Here is an 18670-nt window from a genome sequence, read left to right on the forward strand (position 1 = left end):
GAACCCCGATTGCTCTTTGGGCTGATGAAGGAGGGGGACTTGATTGGGGGAGGGGGAGGGAAAGGGGAGGCGGAGGTGGGGAAGAGACAAATTTTTAATAAATTAAAAAAAAATTGGCAAGACAACTACAGCTTGAGATAAGCCCACATAGGAGAGACAGGCTAAGACTAGTGACGGGAAACCTCTTTGAGGTAAGGCCTGAGGCTGAGAACAAACAAAACAAGACCCTCCGCTATGTGAGGAACTCAGAGAAAAGCATTCCGAGCTGATTGCACAGTGGCAAAGTCTCAGGGGCAGGAAAGGGTCAGCAGAGGAAAAGAAGGGAGGTTGCGGGGCTCAAGTGGAGCACATCATGGCTGTACCCCACCCCAAGTTACTCTGTGAATTCATCCTTGTTAACCATCCCCAAATGGTTAAATCTCTTTAAATCCTAAGGAGGCGAAGATTCCTTCTGTGGCAGACAAGGAACAAGGTATAAACTGCATTCAGTTTTTTAGAGCAGACTTTTGTGACCGGTGACTTATTCCTGGACATTTGTTACCGGTAAGTTTCCTGGGGAGGGGACTGCTGTGTGAGGTAATCAGGCACCTGATGGGGCGCCAAGCCAAAGCCAGCACCCCACTTAGGGAGCTGGTGCATTGTTTTTTAAATCTTTCTAAAAAGGCGTTCCCTATTTAGCCCAGGCTGGCCTTGAACTCTGATCCTTGAGGTTTTACCCACTTCCCGTCTCTCTTGGCTTCCTGTCTACAGGTGCAATGTAATCGGATACCCTACCCTCCTACCAGCCATGTCTTCCCTGCATTGATGGGCTCTACTTAGTCTGTCAGCCAAAATAAGTCCTCCAGGCCTTCAGCTGAGTCTTTTATGGCATTTGATATAGCAGGAGGAAAAGCAGTTGATACACTGTGCCTAACTGTCTGCTTTGACACCCTCTGCTGATAGAGCCTCATGGCTGGAACACGATTCTCCTCTCTTAGGCTCATGTAGCCTCTTGAAATCGAGGAGCTGGCATCCAGGGCTCCTGGCTGCTGCCCCACACCAGTGTCTCTAGCCCTGTTTTGAATTGAGTTTCTTTATACACAGTCATACCCTGTAAGATGGGGTTCTCAACCTGGGGGGTGGTGTTGTGATCCCTTGGGGGGGGTCTGATATCAGATATCCTGCACGTCTGATATTTATATTACGATTCCTAACAGTAGCAAAATTATAGTTACGAAGTAGCAGTGAAATAATTTTCTGGTTGGGGGTCACCACAACGTGAGGATGTATATTAAAGGATCGCGGCATTAGGAAGGCTGAGACCACTGTTAGGCTTTCTGTGACGTCACAGCTTAAGCCCCTCTGATGGCTGTTTGTGGTTAGCATCTTGACACACTTGGGAAGAGGGACCTCACAGGAAGAACTGTTGCCATCAGATTGGCCCATGGGCACGTCTATGGGGGCATTTTCTCAACTGCTAAGTGACAGAGGAGGGCCAGCCCCATTGTGGGCGGTGTCGTCCTGTAACTGGTGGTCCAGGCTTGTATAAGAAAGCTAGCTGAGCAGAAGGGCGCGAGCCAGTCAGCATCCTTCCTCTGTGTTCTCTGCTCAGTTTCTGCCCCCGGGTTCCTGCCTTGACTTTCTGCTTTGGCCTCCCTTGAAGACAGGCTATAATCTGGAATCCCCAAATTGTTTTTAGTGTTTATCCAGCAGCAGAGAAGCAAATGAGAACAAGACCTAAACCTTTACTAGCCCTTCTCCTGTGCAGACCCCCTTCCCTGTCTTCCAGCCACACTGACCTCCCTTTGGCTCCTTGGTAGCCGCATTTCCTCACACCATGTGACCTTCCAGAGTCCTCTGCACTTCTACACCTCTGCTCGATAGCCTTTCAGATCCCAGCTCATGCCAGCATCCCCTGCAGCACTTGTGCCGTGTGCTGTACCGCTGACTCAGGAGAGATTGAGATCCACACCTCCATCTACGGCCTCTCGTGCTCAGGGAACTATGAGCCCCAGCTCTGCTGGAGTCCCGGGTTTGGCATGCTTCCTGGCCGCAGGAAGTGCCCACAAGTGAGCTGCACGAACTCAACATGGTCATTTCCAGCACTCATAAACCTACCACAGCCTCCACTTCAGTTCTTCCTCCTGCCTCCTTTCCTCTTCTTCCCTCCTCCCTCCTTCTCTTCCGTCCTTCCCTCCTGAGCCTTGGGCCTTTTTAGTATTCTCAAGAGCAACCCTTAAGACAACAGAAAGGCACAGAGAGTAGAAATCTCAATGTCACTCTTACTTGGCGCGGTGTGTTGAGCCTCACCTAGATCCTCTCAAGGTCAGAGGCAGCACTAGGAACATGGCTTCCTGCAGTGTGACTTGGCCAGGGCTGCTGGGTAGAGTCCACTGAATGGGTGAGGAAACAACGGAAAGGTGTTTTCAGGTTGGTTCCTCTGAGGGCTATGGGAGAGACTCTGCTCCAAGCCTCTCTCTTTTGAAGCTATGTCTCCTCATACCCTCCTGCCTCTGTATATGTCTCTCTGTGTAAATTTCTCTTCTTTATAAGGACACCAGTCATTTCAACAACCTCATGGTAACTTGGATATCACTGAGAAGACCCTAGTTCTAAATAGGGTCGCATTCTGAGGTTCCAGGGGTTGGGATGATTTCAGCAGTGAACTTAACCCATGACGCCTGCTTCCACACACCCATTTTCTCACCCTTCTAACTTATTGAACGCAACAAGGATAGAGGGGTGTTGACGGAGGCCAGTCATTCATTCCTGGCTGCTCAGACTCAAAATTACCACACAGAAACCATAGTAATTGCAATACTGTTTGTCCAACAGCTTAAGCGTATTTTTGGCTAACTCTTATATCTTAAATGAATCCATTTCTATTAATCTATGCATCCACCACAAGGTCATAGCCTACTGGCAAAGTTTCAGTGGGCTCTAGCGCAGCTACATGGCTTCTCCCTGACTCTGCCTGCTGTCCCTATATATCTTTTCCAGCCTGGCTATATTCTGTTAAGCCATAGGCCAGAAAGCAGCTTCTTTATTAACCAATGGTATTCACAGCATGCAGAGGGGAATCCGACATCAGAGGGGTGTGGGAACATGCCTTCCTCTGGAGAAGTGCTTAAGTGAGCCTGGGAAAGCTGGGCAAGACGAGAATGGGAACTAGAGAAGGACGCCCCACCTAAGAGTGAGAAAGGAGGGCTGAACCTATCTCACAGAACAGCCTCTCAGATATACATTTGGGCTCTGCTAGTCGGCTAGAGACTGAGTTCAAATCCTAGCTCTGTAGTTTCCTGGTGGCAGACCCATTTTTTGCATTAGTGAGATGCGTGCAGCAATAGCATCTACCTTGTGGCATTGTTGCAAAGGATTCATGAGAGAAGAGCACCATGGGAGCAGGACGGTGTCCCCAACAGTGTTGTTATAATACGTGGAAGGTCTGTCAGGCAAGTCGGTGTGACAACGAAGAGGCCAACTGTCACTCACGCCACACACACGACTGTGTTCCCCTTACTACTAATAAAGAGGGAGGATCTACAGTTGGTTGCCAGATCCAAGCTTTTCTCATCGTGGCCACTGACCACAGGCATAAGATCAATCTGGGCATCACTGAGGAAATACAGAATCCTGAGTCCCTCAAGAAACATTGAGTCACTTCTATGCATAGGATTTAGAAATCTGACTCCCCACCCCACTCCCTTTACAAAGGCTAAGGATTAAACCTAGGGCCTTGTGCAGGCTAGGTGGACCCTCTCAGCTATACCCCCACCCTTCTCTCTATCTTTCATTTTGAGATAGTCTCTTCAAATGCCCAGGCAGGCCTGCACCACTGAGTCCAGCCAGAATGGACCAGAGTACAGTTTCTGGAGGGGTAGGGTTGTCATGTCCTTGAATAACCCTCCATAGCAACACAGCCTCCTATGAGGTAGGTATGCCTTTTCAACCTGTCGGCACCACCAGCATTCCTTGAACAAGGTTAGCGAGATGGTCTTGAATGGTGATGTGGACACGCAAACTCTGCCGGTTACATATGGATATATTCTTCAGAAAAGTCAAATCTTTGACTTAACCATAAACTTGCCAGATTAATACACTTTGTTTTAGATTATCCACTCTTCCTGTCTCTACAACAGAGGCTTGCCCAATGTTACCCTCAGACTTAGCTCAGGCAACTCTAAACTTAGTCCTGGTTCAGCAATCTCTTCATGCCTGAGTCTGTTTTTAGCCCCATTTCCTGTATTCTTGAGTCTCACCCACTTCCTGGCTCAGGAAAACTGGGGGCCACAGTGCCTGTGCAGACTGTCTGGTTTCCAAAGGACCTGTCACCCAAAGCTGTCAGTGTGCCCAACTCTTGGATGTTAAGACAGGTGCTGTCATCCACAAAGTTCATAGTCAAGAATCATATATTACATTACAAAAAAGAAATCCCCCCCAAAACCTCCTCATAATGATTTAAGTGAGTTTATAATTTTATTTCATCTATCTATCTATCTATCTATCTATCTATCTATCTATCTATCTATCATCTATCTATCTATTTATTTTGGTTTTTCGAGACAGGGTTTCTCTGTAGCTTTGGAGCCTGTCCTGGAACTAGCTCTTGTAGACCAGGCTGGCCTCGAACTCACAGAGATCCGCCTGCCTCTGCCTCCTGAGATTAAAGGCGTGCACCATCACCACCCATCTGAGTTTATAATTTTGTGTTGGGATGCATTCATGGTTCTTTTGTGGAGTCCATGTGGTCAATCAGCTGCATATAAATCTTCAACTTTGAGACGCTGCCCATGACGCAAGCTAGGGTCTTGCCATATCTAAACAGTGGTTCCAAATTCTAACCTATTCTCTAGGGTCTTCAGATGTTGCTAAATTAATGGTTCCCTAAGCTTCTTGGAAAAAAAAAATTCCTGTCACTAAGTTCCACCTGTCTCTTAGGATGCCTTCCCAGTGAGCACGGACCTGCTGGAGAACCTGGCTGATTCTGCCCCTCCAGCTGTGGGACCACCAGTACACGGCCCCTCTATTGGACCTCAGTCCTGCATCTGAACCAGCCCATGCTTCACTGGGCTGCTGGATAACTTAAAGCTGAGCCCAGTGCCTAAATACAAACAGGATGAGAAACACGGTTGACAAGGACAATAGTTGTTCTGTCTCCAGACTGTCGCAAATGCAAACAAAGTCCCATGCCAAAGCAAAAGTGCCAGAGGGTGGCACTTGGGGCATCCCACCCTCCTCAGCACTCAGTATCACTGGCTGAAAGCTAAGCAGTGTACTAAAGCTGTTGTTACTCATTTGATCTTGCCCTTAGCAAGGTTAGCATTTTGTCACCCTTTTTATAAACGAGGAAGCTGAGAGGCAAGTCACAGCACTAATCAGTGACAGAGTCAGAGTTTGGACCTCCAGCTGCCTTATTGCAGAACTCATACATTTACCCACCTTGTCACACCGTTTTTCTCACGTGTGTGTGTGTGTGCTGTATACATGGTTATCTGTATGTACATGTGTGTGCAGGTAGATGAGTATACATGTATTCATGTGTATGGAAGTCAGAGGTTGACTTTAGGTGTCTTCAATTGCTCTCCACCGTGTGTGTGTATGTGTGTGTTTGTGTGTGTGTGAGAGAGAGAGGGGGTTGTGTTCATTCACGTGTGACTGCAGGATTGCACTTGCTGTGGTGTGCTTGTAGAGGTCAGAGGACAACTTTAGATGTTGGCCCTTCCCTCCCAACTTGTTTGAGATCAGGGTCTCTCTTTGTTGTTCTCAGTGCATATGTGGACTCTCTAGCCCTCAGACTGCTGGTGGTTCTCCTGTTCGTGCTTCTCACCTCACACAGGAGCCCTGATATTAAAGACGTGTGCTGCCACGCCTTTACGTGGGCGCTGGGGGAGGGGACCCAAACTCGGGTCCCTATGCTTGTGTGGCGGTATGTCCACTGAGCCATCTCCCCAGCCCCTACAATGCTTTGTCTCACTGTGATGTAAGAACTAAACCAGCTGCTGTTCCCTACTCTGCCTCTTTGTCTGCTGTCCCTGCAGTCCACTCCCCTAGAGCCAGCTCCTGCCTTCTGCCTTGGGTTAACTTTTCCCAAACCCTGTCACCTGGATACTCAGTGGCTCCCTTCCCTTCTCTGTCTGACTGAGATGGAACCAGTCACCTCTGTTCTGGGACACCTTGGTCATTGATGAAAAACTGCTTGTTTGTGAATCCTTTCTTAAGGAAAAAGATTTACCCGCCTGTAATCTTTGCACAGTGAATAGAGATCGGCTTTATTTAAAACAGGGTATGTCCATGGCATGGATGACTGTGGTCTCCTGTCCTAGCAACTTAAACCAAGGGGAACTGTGTCAGTTAAGCAATGCCTTGACAACAGGCAGAAGTGGGTATACCCTCTGCCCTCCTGGCAGCTGGTACACGGGGTGGCAGGTCCTTGATTGTTTACTTATTAAGAGTCCACAGAATGCATGTCCTCAGAAAGGCTGGCTTCAGCATCTCTCCCCAGGCTGGCTATCCCTTTGCTAGTGTAGACGAAGTGCCCACCTGCCATCACTCCCGAAAAGAGCATCGGCATGGGTGGTGCCACTCATCTGAGACTCAGACCACTTAACCATGTCCTGCTTTCTCAAATCCTTGAAAGAACCAGGCAAGGACATGTAAACACGAAACTTTTTTCTTAACTTTTCATGTATTACTTTTAGTGTTTCATCGGCAAATCTGTGTGTTTATACTTTAAAAGGCAGTGACAACCAGGAGAAAGTGTTCCCGCTTTCTCAGCATAAACTGTGGAACTTGTCTTCCGAGATGCAACTTTTAGAGGGGCCTTTCCTGGGAAGCCTTCAGTGGAGTTTGTGGCTGTGAATCAGAGGCTCCATCAAGCCGCACTGTTCATACAGGCAGCAGTCCTTATGAGGGCAGCCCACTCTTCCTGGCTACCACTGCCCCCAAAGCAAGGTCATTTGTTCTCAGTCGTGTGTGTGTGTGTGTGTGTGTGTGTGTGTGTGTGTACGTGTACACAGGTGTACATGTGCATGCAGAGGCCAGAGGACAACCTCAGGTGTCATCCCTCAAAAGCTGCCACCTTGGGTTTTGCTTGTTTGGTTTTTGGTTCCTGGAGCTCAGTGAGTGGGCTAGACTGGCTCGCTGGCTGGCATGCCCCAGGGATCTACCTGTCTCTGCCTCCCTGGCACTGGGCTTTCAAGCATTTACCCTCTGAACCCAACTGAAAAAATAGCAACAACAAAATCCCCCAAGCCCAAAAGATAATAGTGACTTCTGGAGGCCCAAATCAGGCTTTCAAGATTGCGTTTTGCCAGCTGAGCAACCTTTTTAACATTTTGCCACAGTGCCAAGCCATGGCAGTAACCGGGAGTGAGGGAGCAGGGCAGCCTCTCTTGGGATGCCTGTTTTCCCCCCACTGCAGCATGAGGAGCTAAACCTCCATCCATGACGTCCCCAAAGAAAGGCAAAGCAAAGGTGCTGGTCACCAAAGCAGATAGGAAGAAAGAGAAGAAACAGCGGATGCTAAATAGCCTAAAGAAGGCGTGAAGGCTTACATTCAGCTGAGATATGGGGAACTCTCGGGACTGAGGTGGGAGGTGAGGTCTTTGTAGAATGGCCCTTCACTAAATACCTGAAATTCCTTCACGAGCACCCAGAGGTCTGAGAGTCTCAAGGCCTCCTGTCCATGAGCCTTCCACACTTTGGGTATGTAAAAGTCCCTTGCACACTTTGGGTATGTAAAAGTCCCTTGCACACTTTGGGTATATACAGTCCCCTTGGGGGAGCCTGAGGGAGGAGTCCTGAGATGAGCCTGCGACTGTGAAAGAGGATTAGGAGGTGCTGAGTGGCTCAGGTGCCAGGGAAGGGAGCATCAGCATCCACCCTATGAAACCCTCCAGCTGCTCTCTGAAACGGCCGGCCGATAGAAACCTGAACTTCCCACGGGTTTTCCAAGGCAGCCGAGTTTCTAGGCTGTTGGGTAGAGAGAGCATGACACAGCAAGATAGTGCCAGCCAGATCCACTGTGGCCATGCTTTCGGCTCCCACAGCTCCCAAAGGCTGCATCCAGGGCTTCGGTCTATCTTCTCCCCACCCCCTCTGCTCTTAGCCTGGCGCTGGAGGAATGATGATGATAGGGCAGCCGGGTGTAGGATTACTTCTGCAGTCTCTAACCTGTAAGTGCTATTTTTCCATGTCTGTGCTCTCAGCGGGCCCTTCTTCCAGAGCCGGCTGCACCCCAGTTCAAGCCAGCCATAGGGGAGCCCATCCAAGACACTGGCAGGCATGCTGGCTCCCTACTAACAGTTCAAAACACCTCTCTGTCCCTCGTTTTTTCCCTTTCTACTAACTTTATACACACTCTGGAACAAAACAGCCAGACCCAGCTCTGGATCTAACACACTCCCTAATCCTTACCTGAAGAACCGGCAGGCTGGGGGCTCTCCTCACTCCAGTTGCTCACAAGGGGGTTGGAACTCGCTCGGTGGCCTTTGCTCTGTGTATCAGGGCTCCTGTGCCGAGACTGTCCCTTCAGCCGGCTCTCCGAACCTCAGGATTACTGCAGCTCTGTGTGGGGAGAGGGACGGGCTGTGGCATGCACATCAGGTTGCTGGACCGCCTCCAGACACTATGCCAGTCCCAGAGGGCTGTGTGGGAAGCAGGGAGGTGGGTGGGGGAGCGGAGAGCGCTGGCCTCTAGGTCTGCCTTTGGCCCTCGTTCATCAGCCGGAGGGGCCCCGCCTGCAGACCACCACCCAGCCGCACCTCACCACGTCAGTCCACATGAAGCTCTAAGTGCCCCTAGCTCTTGACGGTCTGCAGCAGACCTGGGGACTGCAGAGATGGCAGACAGTGACAACAACTATCTTGGGTGTTATTTTAGCATGGTTTGTCTCGGGGCAGAAGCCCGAGCCCAGTGTATTACCGTCTGAGCAGAATCCTGTTTATTTTGAAGCCTCTGTCACCAGGGAAACAACTGGTAGTGTTGAAAGACATTCCTCTTAAAACCGGGCGGCTAGCGAAAGGGAGCCCTTTTCTGTCCTGTCATGGGTCCCCACGCATGGTGTAAGTGTCTGTCTGTATGTCTACACCGTTCCCAGAGCCAAGCCCTATCGAGGGCATTCTGTGGAGCTAGGCAAGGAGTGGCCGCCTGGTTAGGGCTAGGGAGGGGCGTCAGGGAGTGTCCCCAGCATTTGTCACCACAGTTCCCATCTATCCTGGCTAGATTAGGGGGTCCTCAGGTGAGCCTGGGTCCTCTTCCGTGAACCATAGATGTCATCTTCATACCACAGAGAAGGAAGGAAGGGAGGCTGCCTCATAATACATATGACTCTGGCTTGAAGGTAGAGAATGAAGTGGACTCAGAAGACATGGATCAAAGAAACCGGCTGGAACCATATGATTAATTGCGGCTGATCATTGACGAAGAGAACCTCCCTTGCACAGGCATTTCAACCCGGGACACATGAGTGAGCATTCATGTGTGTGTGGGCTCCAGCCTGATCACCTGATGGTTCAGATAGTGAGAGGCACGTGGACCTGAGGGAACTGGCAATGTACTCCAAGGTCTCTCTCCCTGATCAATGTAGTCGATCCGGGGTAGTGAATCCAGGGAGGGCAGGATGCGGGGGAGGAGAACAAAGTCTGAATTTGAAACTCACACATTTTGAACACTTACTTGGTCTCTAGCTTGTGGCCCTAGTTTAAAGGCTGCAGAGTCTGTAAGAAGTGGGCCTGGCCGACAGAATGAGGTTGGTAGGAGCAGGTCTTTGACCATTGTACCTACCCCTGCCTCTGGTCTAGCTCTCTCCACTTCCTGGTCCGTACCAGGTGACAGCCACCCCTCTGCCCTCCTGTCACCATGCCTTCCCCACTCCACTCCACTGATGGACTGGAATGTCTCTGAAACCGTTAGCCACCGTGAACCTTTCCTCACACAAGTCGTTTCTGTCGGATATCTTGTTATAGTTAACAGTGGGGGTGGGGAGGGTCTCTTGGCTGAAAGAGCAACCAGGGCCGTTCCTGGGCCTTCAGAATGAGGAGTCCCAAGGAGCTCGGCTCCTGAGGCAAGAGGCTCAGACATGACATGGCTCTGACCACGGGTCTGTCAGAGGGGACTGGTTCTCAGAGAAGCCCTGCAGAGGGATGCCATCACAAATATCAAACCTCGTCTTCCTGGGAAGAGCAGAAAAAATCTAGGCTAGCTAGGTCCCTAACTAGAGGGGAACCTCCTCCAACCCTTCCCACCTCGACACTACGTGTCACACACAGATTTCTGACTGTGACTGAGGGTGCCATGTGCAGCTACCCTCACGTGCAGTGCCCAGCATGGGCCCAGAAATGTTCTTATTCAGGATAATGGGTCACTTGTTGAAATCCAAAGTTTTCGGTGTGGAAATTACACCCTTGAGATTCACTCAGATGAGGGCAGGTGCCAGGCGTTTCTTGTTCAGTCTGTCAAGCCGAGAAAGAAGAATTCATTCTTGCAGGAAATGACAGTGTGCACATTTTGGATTCTGCAGGTTTGATTCAGGAAGCCACAAGCGTTTAACCTAAAGTTTGGTGTTTATGGCGGTCTGGATGGGATGTCCCCCATAGTCTCTGGCATTTGGATACTTGCTTGCCCGTTGGTGGTGCTATTTGCTTAGGCTTAGGCAATGTGGCCTTGCTGAATGAAGGATGTTGCTAAGGGTGGACTTTGAGGGTTCAAAAGCCACATATCCCTGGTTGTCTTGCTCTGTGCTTCCTGCTTGAGGTTTCAGAAGTGAGTGCTCAGTCTGCTGCCCCAGCTGCTGCCCTGCCTGCCTGCTGCCCCAGCTGCTGCCCTGCCTGCCTGCTGCCCCAGCTGCTGCCCTGCCTGCCTGCTGCCCCGGCTGCTGCCCTGCCCGCCTGCTGCCCTGGCTGCTGCCAACATGCTTTCCTGCCATGGTGGTGATGAGCTCTCATCCCTCTGTAAGCCTGAATAATCTCTTCCTTTTATAAGTTGCCTTGGTCATGGTGATTTATCATAGCAATAGAAAAACAGTACAATGTCAATGCAGTAAGTGTGTGTCTGAACAGGGACAGGTCAGCATGCAGGTGGGTCTGATCTGAGAACTGTGCAGCTGTGGAACGAAGCCACCTCGTGGAAAATCTTTGGGATATTGTAATGATGCGCTCAAAGACCCTTTCTGAACAAAAGACACAGACCCAGCGTTCCGCCCAGAGTCACTGTGTGACTAGCCCTCTCTCTCTCCCTGGTTTAGTCTAACACTCACTAACCTGAGCACGCTATGTTCTTGGCCACTCCTGGACAGCTAAGCTCTTCCAGGCTCCTTCTTTCCTAAGGACCTCAATAAGATTTCCAACTTACGGCCTCCCTGCAAACTTCAGAGCACCGTGGCAATCAAATGCTAGCATGCTCAACTTGAAGGTACAAGTAGAAGCTGTTATCTAATTTCTCCATTGTATCCACTATCACACACCTCACAATGCAATCCCTAATGACTGGCGTGTGCTAATTTCTGTGCTGTAGTAAGTGTTTAGCAATATTATGGTCCAAATCCTGCAAAAAGGACCTTCAGTTCTTTAAGATACATTTATAATATAGTTCTCTTAATGATGACATTTAATTTTTTGCATTTAGCATTCATTTCTCAATTTAAATGTTTATTTCAGCATGTGTAAAGGATCTATACCTGTCTTGGAAACAATATGCATGGAGTTTTTAAAATCCTGAGTGATGTCTCTTGGCCCAACTGTTACCTGGAGTGGGAAGAGACTGTGAGATTACCCAGGAGGAAAGTCTGGCCCTAGAATAGACCTGAGTCCTACACCAGGAAATCGTCTGGGGAAAAATAGCTCTGAAAGCCACTTATTAAGCACCCACGATTCTCTAGGTCCTTCTGTGTGTGACAGAAATCATATCTTCTCTCCACCTTCTTCAGCCACTTTAAAACCCTCCTCTGTCACAATAAGACCTTTTGCAGAAACCACATGCCACCGTGGAGGCGTGGCCTGAGGAAAACAGAAAACAATAGATCTTTGAGGACAGACCAAACTCCTAGTGGGGTTATCCTCAGAGATGCAAGCTTGTTCAGAATTATCTAAGGCTAAAGTGCTGGGGCTGTTAACGGAGGTGGCATCCTTCTTCCAAATCTTGAGAGCCAGACTTGGCCAGCACTCAGGCAGCTGCTTCTACAGAAACTGGCTCCAGACTCTTAGGGAGAGCTCTAGAATAGTGGTTCTCAATGGGACCAGGCACCCCCTTTTGTAAGCCACTAATGCTGCCACCTTTTAATACAGTTAAAAGTCATGTTGTGGTGACCCCCAACTATAAAGTTATTTTTGTTATTACTTCATAACTGTAATATTGTTACTGTTCAGATTCAGACGATAAATATCTGTGTTTTCTGAAAGTCTTAGGCGACTATGTGAAAGGGTTGTTTGACCCCCCCAAAGGGGTCGCTACCCACAGGTTGAGAACCACTGCTTTAGAAGGTCCATAAAAGTAGAGGACAGCATTTATTTTCTTCCTCTCTTCTCCCCCAACCCCCAACCAATTTTATGTTCAGTGCTTCTGAACAGCAGACTCGGCACCCTCACTCGGGTGGTGTGAAAGAAACACCCATGCCGCATCAGTTGGCAAGCTTTAGAAGGTTGCCAGGAAGCACACTTTCTTCCTCTCAGGCAGAGCAGCCGCCCTGGCATCTTCTCCTGGACTCTTAAGGATGACATTTCAGAGTGGCCTCGGCCTTTCTCCCTCCCTCATCCTGTTCAAATCAGAGAAGCCGCTCCCGAGAGGCTCTGTCAGACTCATGGCATTTTCTTCGTAATCTCATTTTGACCTTGTTCAGGGCCCAACAAATCCTAATCAGCTGACAGGCGGAATCAGATGCTGAGTGCGGCTCTGCAGCCAGCATTTCCGCCTGATTATGCCCGACCGGGGCCACTCAGCAAGGGCATCCTGGCCACCTGGTGAGTCAGCTGCCAAGTGGACAGGGAAGCACAGCAGACATTCTCAAGAAACTGCATTAGTTACCCGAGGCAACCTCAAGGACAGACTCATCAGCAGAGCTGGAGGGTACACCGGGGACAGTAGCTCACAGAAAGGGGTGCCTGGCCCTGCCTCACTGTTAGCCAATTTTTTTTTCCAGCAGCTATAGGCGGGACACTTGAAAAGGGCCCCTCGCACAAGTGAGCTGCTTCAGCTCCGTTAGGACCCCCACCCCCACCCAGTGCTTCCTCTAGTTTCTTTTTCTTTTTTTTTTTTTTTTGGAGGCAAGGTCCCCTGTATCCCAGGCTGGCCTCGGACTCCTGTGTAAGCTAAGAATGATCTTGACCTCCTGACCCACCTGCCTATACCTTCCGAGTGCTGGGATTACAAACACATAGGCCATTACATCCAGCTTCTGGGGTGCCGGGGAGCCAACCTAAGGCCTTTAGCATGTTTTGATACAAAATTCCACTCGTTTCTTTGGGCTGGTTTTGAACTCAGTGTAGACAGTCTTTCAGCTTTGTCATCCTACTAGCCGAGAACTACGGGTCCGCTGTACTGCCAAATCCAGCCTGTGTGATTACTCTCGGTATGCCGAAGCTCTTCTGAGAACATAGAGTACCAAAGCGTGTAAAGTGGCCCTCACCAGATCAGTCCTCCCTGAAGATGGCCAGGGGTGTGGGATTTGGCTCTCTCAGGCAGAAGGTGACTTTGGGAACATGGCTATGGTGGCGTTTACAGCGCTCTTTGCTTATTTGTTTACGCACAGACCTCCGAGCCCTGTGAGGTAGTGCAGGCCTGGAATCTCAGCAGTCCGGAGGTGGGAGCAGAAGACAGGGAGTTCGAGGCTAGCTTGGGCTACAGAATGAGATTTGGGGACTTTGGCCTAGTTCATCCAAGCATCAGTCTCTCTTTTTGGGTTTATTGATTTCAGTAACTTCCCTTTAACTTGTCTTCCCGTCTTTGTCCCTTCAGCCCCATGGGACCATCCAGAAGAACCTTGCTAAAAGGTAAGTCAGATTGCATCTCTCTTTGTTCAGAATCGTCTGTCTGGTACCCTTCCTTTGCACCGAGAACAAAGCCAAGGTCACGAGTCCCACCGCATCTCTCAGCTCAGCCCATGCTCACCTCTTCACTCCTTATGTTACTTGTGCGTTGCTCATTGCATAGTGCCAAGCCTGCCCAGATGGACCCAGCACTTTCTTTGTAATGGTGCTTTGGTTTGCAGTTTTTTCTGTGTTGGACTTAAACCTTCTCAAAGTCTTTGGGACAGAAAGAATCCAAGTGTTGTCAGCTAACATGGTTTTTCAGCTGCATTGACCCGATGGCCAGGGATGAGAACCCTTCTGTGTTAGCGGTCCAACGGGAAGCCCATGAGAGTCACTGCTGTCCTTAGCACACTGGGAACACTGAGAACCGAACCTGGCACAGCTGTCTGTCGCTGGGAGTGATAAGTGTGGCTGGAACAGCCTGGCTGCGCTGCTGGCTCAGATGCAAGCCTGGTGCTCAGAGCCCTGCAGTCTGGTCTGCAGCAGGCTATGAACTCTAGACCATCTCAAGCCCCTTGAAAATCTGATGAAAGTATGAGCCCATCCCCTAGAAAAGCAAGCATGTTTGCTCACACACATTTTTAAGTTTCATTTCGGAAAGAATCAAGATGCCCCAAGCCCAATTTAGTCTCACGGTAAGAATGCCTCGTTTGGTAACCGCCTTACTGTTTGGCAAAACAAACAAACCTATCTGGATCCCCAGTCTACCATTTAAATGAACCAGAAGCTTGCATGTAAAAGATGATAAACCTTAGGGGGAACATCCTAGGGAGCACTACAGCAAAGCAAGCAACACAGCCTTTAACAGGACCTGTACAAAGAGGTGAAACTTGTCCTGGACCCTTCTCTTCTATCTATGGTCTTCCCATTGGCTGTCCCTACACTCTGTGGGAGAGACCTGAACTTACCAGAGCACAATAGACCTCACCTTCAACTAACCTCATCACTGGGTTAAGATCCCACTGAATTTCTGTGATGGCTAGGTTTTTTGTTTGTTTGTTTTTTGTTGTTTTATTTTGTTTTGTTTTGTTTTGTTTATGTGACAACTTGACACAAGCTGGAGTTCTCTGGGAAGAAGAACCTTGACTGAGAAAAATGTATCATTCAGATTGTTTGTCGGCACCTCTGTAGAACATATTTTTAGGTAATGTTGGGTGTGGGTGGTGCTACCTCTGAGCAGGTGGCCCTGAACTGTTTTAGAAAGTGGACCAGGCAAGCCACAGAGAGACATCCTGTAGCAGCATTCTTCCATGTCTTCTACTCCAGTGCCGGCCCTGACTCCTCTCAGTGATGGACTGGAATGTGGAACTGTAGGCTGACATTAACCTTTTCCTCCCCACGTTGCTTTTGGTCATAGTGTTTCCCCATAGAAATTGAAACCCTAACTAAAACAATTTCTTAACATTTTATTCAGATATAACTCACATGACCTACAGATCACGTGTTCAGCATGGTGATCTTACTATAGTCACAAACCTATGGAGCACAGTCACTTTAGAATATTTTTGTCACTTCAAAAGAAACTGTGTCCCTTAGTGGTCAGCTGACATTTCCCCCTTCCTGTCAGGCTCAGACAGCCACAGAGCTCCTTTCTGTCTTGAAGATTCCCTCTCCTGTCCATTTTGTATAAATACAATCATTCAAGGTAGGGTTTTCCCCTTAGCATAATATCTTCAAATTTCAATAATATTGTAGTAGTATGTATCAAAATTTATTTCTTAATTTTGCTGCTGAATGTTTCATTGTAAAAATACACCACATTTTACTCTATCCAGCAGCTGATAAATATCTAGGGCTATGTATCATAAATAATGATGCTGTGAATGTTTTTATGAAGATATGCAGTGTTTTGGATTATTTTATGTATATGCATGTGAGCCTGAGTATGTATGTATGCACCACATGCATGTGGGTACCTTCAGAAACCAGAAAACAGCTTCTGATCCCATTGAGCTGGAGTTACAGGTGGTATACAACCACCTGATATAGGTTCTGGGAACTGAACCCAGGTCCTCTGCAAGAGCAGCAAGTTCTCTTAACCCCTGTGCCATCTCTCCAACCTGCAGAGGTTTGTCTTTTTAGTATTAACCTAAGGATTCAGACGCTCAGAGGAGTGATACACAGAGCACACACTTGTGTATGTGCATGTATTGTGTGTATGCATGTGTGTATGTGTCCCCGCATCATAATCGTATGCAAAAAGCAGGCAAGCATGGATGCTAAGTCCCTCAGATTGCTTCCTTTCCATTGGAACCTTCTGGGTGATCCTGGGACTTGACTCGGTCTCAGTCTCCAAAGGGGATTATGTCATCCCTAGAAGGAAGGTGGCAATGCCAGCTTGTGACCCTTACAGGGCAGTGTGAAGATAAATGAAAGAAGTCCAATGGGCTCTACTCTTCGGAGGGTCAAGTCCATATGAATAGGCCAGTGTGTGCTCCCAGATGGAGGGTGTTGTTGGCTCCCAGGCACCTGTTGCAGCTCAGAGCCCATGGCTTGGGGCTTGAGAGCATGGATGGTATTAGTCTCCATTTATGATGACATTAAGATGTGGTTTTCTCTTGAGATTAGAATCTGGTCACCTCTTGAATCCCAGAGACTATCCCCTAATGAAAAGCCTAGGCCTTTTCTGCTTGACCATGCTGGGCAGGGCAGGGGCAGGAGAAAGGGCAGGGTCCCATCTAGTGACCAGTGTCCAGAAGGTCAAGCTTGAATTCTAAAACTTATCTTTGAACTAGTTCTTGGAATGATCACCCTGCCCTGTGATCACCCTTTTCTCTGTAAAGTACCTTGTTCTCTACAGAACCCTAGAGTACCTCCTTCCATGAAACTCCTTCCGTGATCCCTTGACCTCTGGAGTGGGGTTGAATCCAAGTCAGGTGATGGAGAGGTGTCTTAAAACATGAGGGTCCTATGTAGTCTACCAACTTCCTTGGGTCTCTTGGGCTTTAAAATCAGGCCCCAGGAGATGGCCCTGAGAGGCATCTCTATGTTAAATGGAACAGTAAATGAACTGGCAGGCATGCCTGGGGCACACCCCAATATCACCATTCACTGGTTGTATGAGCAAGGGCATGTACCTCCCCCACCTGAAATGACTTAGTAGTAGGGCGTGCCTGGTGGGCAAATTCACTGTGGAGACTTCATGGGATGGTGCTACAGGGGCTCTGCCTGCATCCTGAGCTTTACCAGTGTTCGCTTTAAAGTCAGAATTGAGGCCCACGAGCCGGCCAATGTTCTGTTGGTCAGTTAGTTGAACTCACTTAATTGGACACCAGTTATACAGCAGATACTAGCAAAAGGCCTGGGAACAAAACTTACCTTTCCCCCAAGGTTGCAAAATTCAGGTGGAAAAGAAACTAAACATTATGAAGTTTTTGTTTGTTTGGTTTGAGACAGGGTCTCACTGTGTAGCTCTGACTGGCCAGGAACTCACTATGTAGACCAAGCTGACGTTAAACTCAGAGATCTGCCTGTCTCTGCCTCCCAAGTGCTGGGATTAAAGGCGTGTGCCACCATGGCCAGCTCCTCAGACTTCTTAAAGAATACATAAACAAACAGCAGTCCTGACAATGCCATTCAGGTTCAGAGAAGAGAGATGGCAAAAGTGTCTGGAAGGGTTGGACAAGGCCACAAGGAAAGCAATACTCTGAAGTGAGCAGTTGCCAGGCAAGATGAATTCCATCAATAGAGCGGAGAGAGGATTGGGGACAAGGGGAGTGGAGGACAGAGTAACATGTACGGCAGAGGCAGTGAGTGACAGCCTAGAGTAGTCAGGGCACAGCGCTGGTCTAGACCTGAGCCAGCATCAGCTTTCTGGTGTTATTTCCTTCCTCACTGCCAGGGGTCTCTGGGTACGACAAGGCAGGCATCTCTTAGTGATCTGTTCTACCAATAATTATTCTTCCTCTGAAACTTCTTATCAATAACACGGATGAATGAAAGGAGAAGGGAGACCAAAGTTACCATTGCAGAAAGAGCCACATAGTGGCAACTGTTGGGCTCCTGTAACCAGCCCCCTTCTCTGGGGATGAACACTTTGATTGCCTTTGGGGGAGTCACCCTTGTTACTCTCAACCCAGGTGGCGTTGGAGAAGATGACACCCCCACTCCAAGGCAGCAATAGATGCAGGCCTTTCCACGTTGGTTCTGTGAGACCCAAGCCTAAGTCCAGCTGGAGCGGGATGTCAGTGGGATGTGGACTGAGTTGCTGGCAGCCACCATCACGGCAAGTCCTTCTGGGAACAGAACCTGACCAGGAGCCAAAGGCAAAGGATGGAGAGAGAAGGACTCAGGATACCTTCCCACCTAGCGCCACTGTACCAAAGCCTCAGCTTTCAACATGAGGGGAGACATACCATCTTTTTGCCTGGGTCTCTTCACTCTCGGTTTAGATTGTGATCATTGACAGAATCCAGATTTATGCAAGTACGTGGCTCCTGTTGGGGTTTTGATGACGTCTTCTTAGCATGGATAGATGCAAACCATTGCTCAGAGTGGCCTGTGTCTGCAGTAACAGAACCCATGTGCTGGGCATAGCGGCCCCGGTGCTTATCCTCAAATGGTGCCCTCAGGGTTGCAGAAGACTACACCAAGATGCAAAAGGCCCTTCTTTCTCCCTCCTCTGCTTACCCAGGAACTCTCCCCAGACTCCTGACTTCATTCCTCCTTTT

At 49.0% G+C, this 18670-nt stretch overlaps 2 protein-coding genes across 7 annotated transcripts in view; one reads left to right on the forward strand and one right to left on the reverse strand.

Moving 5' to 3' along the window:
- The window catches only part of Arhgap26 (Rho GTPase activating protein 26), a 1368274-nt gene that overhangs the window by 897506 nt on the left and 452098 nt on the right, over positions 1 to 18670 (forward strand). The gene's annotated exons all lie outside the window — the stretch shown is intronic.
- The window catches only part of Fgf1 (fibroblast growth factor 1), a 96437-nt gene that overhangs the window by 75876 nt on the left and 1891 nt on the right, over positions 1 to 18670 (reverse strand). For 2 of the 6 annotated variants that reach the window (XM_050161565.1, XM_050161492.1), the window contains exon 3: positions 8395 to 8544. The exons of 1 other annotated variant lie outside the window; for it this stretch is intronic. The gene's annotated coding sequence lies outside the window, so the exon portion shown is untranslated. Of the gene's footprint in view, positions 1 to 2265; positions 2373 to 8394; positions 8545 to 18355; positions 18375 to 18670 lie in introns of those variants that run through there. 3 more of the 6 variants (XM_050161522.1, XM_050161513.1, XM_050161495.1) reach the window with 3 other exon arrangements.

Source organism: Alexandromys fortis, unplaced genomic scaffold (assembly GCF_014885135.2).
Source record: "Alexandromys fortis isolate MF-2015 unplaced genomic scaffold, M_Fortis_MF-2015_v1.1 scaffold_17, whole genome shotgun sequence".
NCBI classification, from domain to species: Eukaryota; Metazoa; Chordata; class Mammalia; order Rodentia; family Cricetidae; genus Alexandromys; species Alexandromys fortis.